Below are 6,158 nucleotides of genomic sequence, written 5' to 3' on the forward strand. Positions count from 1 at the left end.
GATACAGATATTTTTTTATTTTTTTTAATCCGTGTATGGGGCTGCACATAGAAAATTTGCCCTCAAACCGGGAAAAAATAGTGCGGCCCTTACACGAGTTAATGCGGTACATTAAAAGAACAGGGTGGTGTACGCACAGTAGATTGAATTGATTGCTACCATAAGCCTTTAAAACATTATTGTAGCCAGGCTCTTAATTGTAGTTATAGCCAGGGCCTGCAAATGTTTTATTGTCACGCTCACATGATGCAACTAGGGGTTACATACCTGTTTGATGCAAGTGACATGAAGCTTTGTGGGCTCATCAACTTTGCAGATGCCCATGTGGATGAGAATTTAAAGGTAGTACTGTTTTAAATTTAAAGGCCTAAATTTTATACCTGTAATTATTTAGTGCTTTTTAGATGCACCTTCTTGGAGAATACAGGACTACTTTGTGTCAACTCGACTGGTATGTGTAAAACTTTCTCGGTTTTGTTTATTGCAGATCCATGCTGGGCAAGGAGTCTACATCAATCAAGAATCCTGGATGGAGATGCAGAAAGCGGAGAGCGACTCTATGTTTTGTAAAATCACGGCCTCTTCCATTTGGCCAGTGGAAGTGCTTTTAGAGAAGTCAGTGACCGGCACCCTCTCAAACAAAGCAAAAGCAGCGGGGCAAGAAAAAGCATTTGCCCCACTTACTCCGCACAAGGTGCAGGCTCTCTCAGGTAAGCAAGCATTTTGTTTAAAATCTTGATACAATCCTCGCGGGGTCGCGTAAAATATTTCATGCTAAATTCGTATCAACAAAAGCGAAATGAAATTTATATTTTGAAGCACAAGGAATGCATTACCATGGATTTATTTATGGCAGAAAATATCTTGTATGTAATTTGCACGATTCTAACATGCCCCCGATAGTAACACACAGTTATATTCAACCCATGAATATTAAAAAAATTGGTGCCGATTCTACTGCGCAGATAAAATATGACGGCTGAACAACATACACCTCATAGAAAGCATGTTATCAAACTCACATACTCGAAAGTGCCCACACTGGGTGCTATTGAAGCCCTACATCGAACACTCTCGATATTCGGTTCCTTTGTCTTTCCAACCAAGCTCGCATGTCACCGTGGACCACACCGAAGACACGACCAACACCACTCGGTTTTCTCTTTTTGCCAGTGCGATCACTTTTTTTAGAGGTAACCTTAAAGTAAAATTGGTTTTGCTTTTCCAAGGTTGAACCACGATTCCACAAGATCGCAAAAACAAAACAGCGAATTTGGATTCAGATTGGATTTGATTTGAAGCATGTGTTGATGGTGATGGGGCTGGCCACTTTGCACAGTTCTTTTAGCATTTTGTTTAGTTTTAGTTTTTGTGTCCGATTGTAAAACGCATTTAATTTTGAGCTCACGTCTTTGAGTAAACAAAGTGCGGCTGATCCCTGGCAGCAGCCGGCAATCAGCTGCCCGGAGCCTTGGGAGCTTACAGTCACCGATTGTGGCCTCCTTACCATTATCAGATGCGGGGCATGCATTCATATCAGTGGTTGCAGCATGTCGAGGTATTTGGAATACCAGAAAATTTTCACGTTGTATGCATTGCGCTTTGACCGGGGAATTTGTGAATTCATTTCATTCTGAAATTCATACCAATTAGTATCACCGAGATTTTACTCTAGTAGGTTGTCCGCTAACACCCGGACGTGTGACCTGCCAAGAATGAAAGTCAAACATAACAGATAATAACCGTAAATAATAATTGCACATTTTTATTTTGAAAAGATGGTTTTATTTTTCGTTCTAAGCCGCAAACTCGAGCAAGCGCTCGAAGAGAAGTCAACGGAGTGTGCGATGCGTCGTGGGTTATCCGGCAAAGTTGCGGTTCGGTTGCATGGTGGTGTAAACATGCTACAGCCTAGCCATTTGAAACACCTTTGGGCTTTGCATGGACCAACGTGGACTAAGCCAACTAAGCGCCCACGTGTGAGATAAGTCATGTCTAGGTCATCGTGTTCAGGGCGAGATTACTCCAACAGTTGAGTTACCTCCAAAGAGCGGCGCTGCTCCGATGTGTAGTGCAGCTACGTAGCGGTTTCTGTTATGTCACCACTATGTCACAAGATCTCTAACCTTGCTAGATTACTTCCCAACGAAGCTTTGGGGGCATCCACCAGGTGCACATTGAAAGACTGTTTAACTAGCTTTAAATTTAGTTTTCTCGTGCCTTTCAACGAAAGATTGTTGTTTTCAAGGTGATACTGCAACTTAGCCCATATCCAAGCTAGCAAATGAGCTCTGGAATTCCGTTTCCGTGCCCCTTTAAGATTTACTCTAAGCTACATTCTGGACTTTGTGTAACTTCTTGTGCAAGCACATTTTTTCGAAAAGCACCAATTAATTCCTAGAGGAATTTAACTTCGGCATTATGAAAACTTGTTTGTTTTGCTTTATCTACTTATTTTTCTTAGTGGGGACACATGCATCAGATTAAAATTCAAAGCAGCATGTTGAACTAAAAGAGAAATGTGCAAAAATGCAGGAACAAACATTCCCTTGTTTTTAATAGCCTACGCTACGAAAGGTATTCACTTATATTGGCTATTAGTTTCAGGGAAGAAAAGCAACATAAACTGTTCCTCTTAGCATTTGCATTTAATTTTCTTATGGTCATAATCGACTTGCTGACATGTATATTCGTGGTGTTAAATGCACTTTTTATGATGTATGCCAACTGTAGGGGGTAAATGTTCTGAACTCATTTAAACCATCAGTTTCTCTTTTTTGTTCAAGTGACTCCGAACCTAAGGATTGCTTTGTTATGGAGATCTCAGATTGTTATATTGGTTAAGTAAAGAAATAATGATTTGGAGTCTTTTAGAAGGTTAAGCAAAAACAAGCAGCTATAATATCCTGAGGGTAACCTAACTTAAAATTTAAAGTTAGGTGAACATATAAGGTAGACTACCTCATAGAGTGCTACCAAAAAGGGTTATAAATATTGTAGCCAGGCCATGAATGGACGATCTTTTAAGGAATGTGAAAGATTGTTTTTATATAGAACTGCACTGGTTGTTTCTGCTGTTCATAATTCTATTTTTAAATTCTGTGGCCTGTCTAAGCTGTTACCACAGCGAGAGATGAGGACCAAATGTAAGCAGTTTTCAGTGTTCATTGTCTACTTATCTCCAGTTGCAGCTCCTGTTTCTTACAAAGTCACTGGCCTAGCAGTGAGATTTATAGACATGGGTTACCTGTTTTGTGCTTAAAAGAATCTAACGAAAGCCAGGGTGGGAGTGGAACATGCATCAGGATGCTGCGGTACTTTTGCTTTTATGGTAATCTCTGAACTGTCTAAATTCTAAGGTGCCAGCTGCCAGTTAACTGCTTCCATTGAGACTAATTTACACTTGGTCTTCTTAAACTATGACCCTCCAGCCTGTGTGTATGGTGTTCTACAATGTTTTAAAGGGATGCTGAACAAAAATCTGGATTCCGCAAAACACGGCGGCAAAAGCGTGCAACAGGATGCTACGAACACCAAAACATCACTCAGACAGAGATATCTCGAATGGATGACCGTATTTAAAAAAAAAAAAGAGGCGCATTTGACAGATATGTTTACGTCTTGTTTTTCCAAGAAAGAGAGGGAATGGCCTCGCGTCTTCTCCGCCTCGCCGCTTTGAGGGGGCAAAGCGAAGAAAGGAGGAAACGAGATATCTTCACATCACGTGCCTCGTCGGCCTCATTCAATCTCAACCTCTTTTTCTAAAAATACGGCCATCCATTCGAAATGTTGCCTTACTAGTAGTGTTGTAGGGATTGTAGCGTCCCGCCTACAGCTCCTGCTCTGTATTCTGAAGTCCAAATTTTGGTTCAAAATTCCTTTAGGTCTGAGCACTGCAAAGAATTATTACCCTGGATTTTCCATATTCCAGGCTGCTTTTGGCTATACCTAAGGGAGAGGGGGTACCGCCAGGCTGAAAGGGCAGCCCGGCACCAGAAGATGCGCCGGTACCTGTCCGAAAAGCTGTCGGATCTGAGGAGAAATCGCTAAAAAGGTATGTGCTTGTATAGTATAACTTTCTTAATTAAGTAACATACTATTTTGGGTCTCAAGTTTACAAGCAATTATTTTAAATTATGGTATAGATAAATTATTTAGAGGTTAATATATCTCTAAATATTTATGCAAACAACTTTAAAGTAGTGTGTTGATCAGCTGACCACTTGAAAAGGCTGTGGGTTGCTTGATTGCTATTGCTACTCCGTCAGGCTGTGCTCAATTAATCCCCAAAACGTTGCATGGTAACACAATTACAATGAAGCATGTCACTCTTACTGTCCCTCTGTCGTCTCTCGGCCCACTCTTTTGTTGACGTATGTCAATAATCTTCCTGTGTTTGGTCTCATTGGTCACTAAATTGCCCTTGATATGTCCAGGCTCATCCCTTTGCCCTGTCCTGCCCCAACGTATGGTCCCGCCACGGACTGCTCATGCTGCTGCAGGTCTGCCATCGCTTGCACTCGATGCAGCCTTTTCACCGTTTTTTTTATATTAATTTAGCTTAAGTTATATATTGGAAATACTGTTGAAATGGAACAAATGTATTATTGCAGCCAATACGAGCTGAAATGCCACTACGCGTGGCGCACGATACTATGAGAGTTGTCTCTCGGATTGTTCAGTAAACCTCAGCATGCGCTGAGGTGGAGACAAATCGCTTGCGCTCATTGCACCACTATGCCGTTCCGTGTCAAAATCTAGCTCATAGTGGTGCAATGAGTGCAATCAGCAATCTGCCTAAACCTCAGCAAACACTGAGGTTCGCTGAAAAATCTGACAGGTGGTGCTGATAGTACCCCATGCCACGCGTCATGGCATTTCAACTCATATTAGTCACGATGTTACTTCCTCAAATGTTGTGGTTTTTCTGTACCATATGCTCCCAGCAAAGCAATGTATAATGTCATAATTTCATAATAAACATATCAAAGCAACGCAGCTTGTTTGACTTTATTCTTATTAGTAGCTGCATTTGCCGTACTCATACATCAGGCTGGTGATTACTAGTGTGCAGTGGACAATATAATTCAATTCTAAGTGGGACATGCATTTCGTCACGCTCCAAACATGGCGTAATTAAATTTCCACATTATGCATTCACATATTGTCGTGCTTTGCACTCAACCATTTGTTTAAGTGGTGGCCAACTCGAACTTCAATGTTTCAAATTAGCCATCAAACCACAATAATCCAATTATTAAAAATGGACGTCCCAAAATACGACAGGTTATTCGACCATCAGACCATCAGACCATCAAACCATCACACCATCAAACCATCAAACCATCAAACCATCAAACCATCACACCATCAAACCATCAAGCCATCAAACCATCAAACCATCAAACCATCAAACCATCAAACCATCAGACCATCAGACCATCAAACCATCAAACCATCAGACCATTAGCCGTCCCAAAATACGACTCCATCAGACCATCAGACCATCAGGATTTTCCTGATGGTCTTTTCGATAGGGGTCTCTCGTCAGGCCGTGCTCTCTCCAATAATTCGCTTTAAAGAGGCAATAGCCGAGATCGTGGTCACGGTGAACGAATAAAACGGCGCCAAACGTCTCTCGTCAGGCCGTGCTCTCTCCAATAATTCGCTTTCACCGAGGCAATAGCCGAGATCGTGGTCACGGTGAACGAATAAGACCGCGCCGAACGTCTCTCGTCAGGCCGTGCTCTCTCCAATAATTCGCTTTCACCGAGGCAATAGCCGAGATCGTGGTCACGGTGAACGAATAAAACGGCGCCAAACGTCTCTCGTCAGGCCGTGCTCTCTCCAATAATTCGCTTTCACCGAGGCAATAGCCGAGATCGTGGTCACGGTGAACGAATAAAACCGCGCCAAACGTCTCTCGTCAGGCCGTGCTCTCTCCAATAATTCGCTTTCACCGAGGCAATAGCCGAGATCGTGGGCACGGTGAACGAATAAAACGGCGCCGAACGTCTCTCGTCAGGCCGTGCTCTCTCCAATAATTCGCTTTCACCGAGGCAACAGCCGAGATCGTGGTCACGGTGAACGAATAAAACGGCGCCGAACGTCTCTCGTCAGGCCGTGCTCTCTCCAATAATTCGCTTTCACCGAGGCAA

At 42.5% G+C, this 6,158-nt stretch overlaps 1 long non-coding RNA gene across 1 annotated transcript; it reads left to right on the forward strand.

The window, feature by feature from the left end:
• Nucleotides 1-492: 492 nt before the first annotated feature.
• Nucleotides 493-4,976, forward strand: LOC120838090. The gene is made up of 3 exons (XR_005715034.3): nucleotides 493-710; nucleotides 3,932-4,054; nucleotides 4,437-4,976. It is a non-coding gene; the product is annotated as an uncharacterized LOC120838090 (long non-coding RNA).
• Nucleotides 4,977-6,158: the final 1,182 nt, after the last annotated feature.

Source organism: Ixodes scapularis, unplaced genomic scaffold, assembly GCF_016920785.2.
Source record: "Ixodes scapularis isolate PalLabHiFi unplaced genomic scaffold, ASM1692078v2 ptg004242l_1__unscaffolded, whole genome shotgun sequence".
NCBI classification, from domain to species: domain Eukaryota; kingdom Metazoa; phylum Arthropoda; class Arachnida; order Ixodida; family Ixodidae; genus Ixodes; species Ixodes scapularis.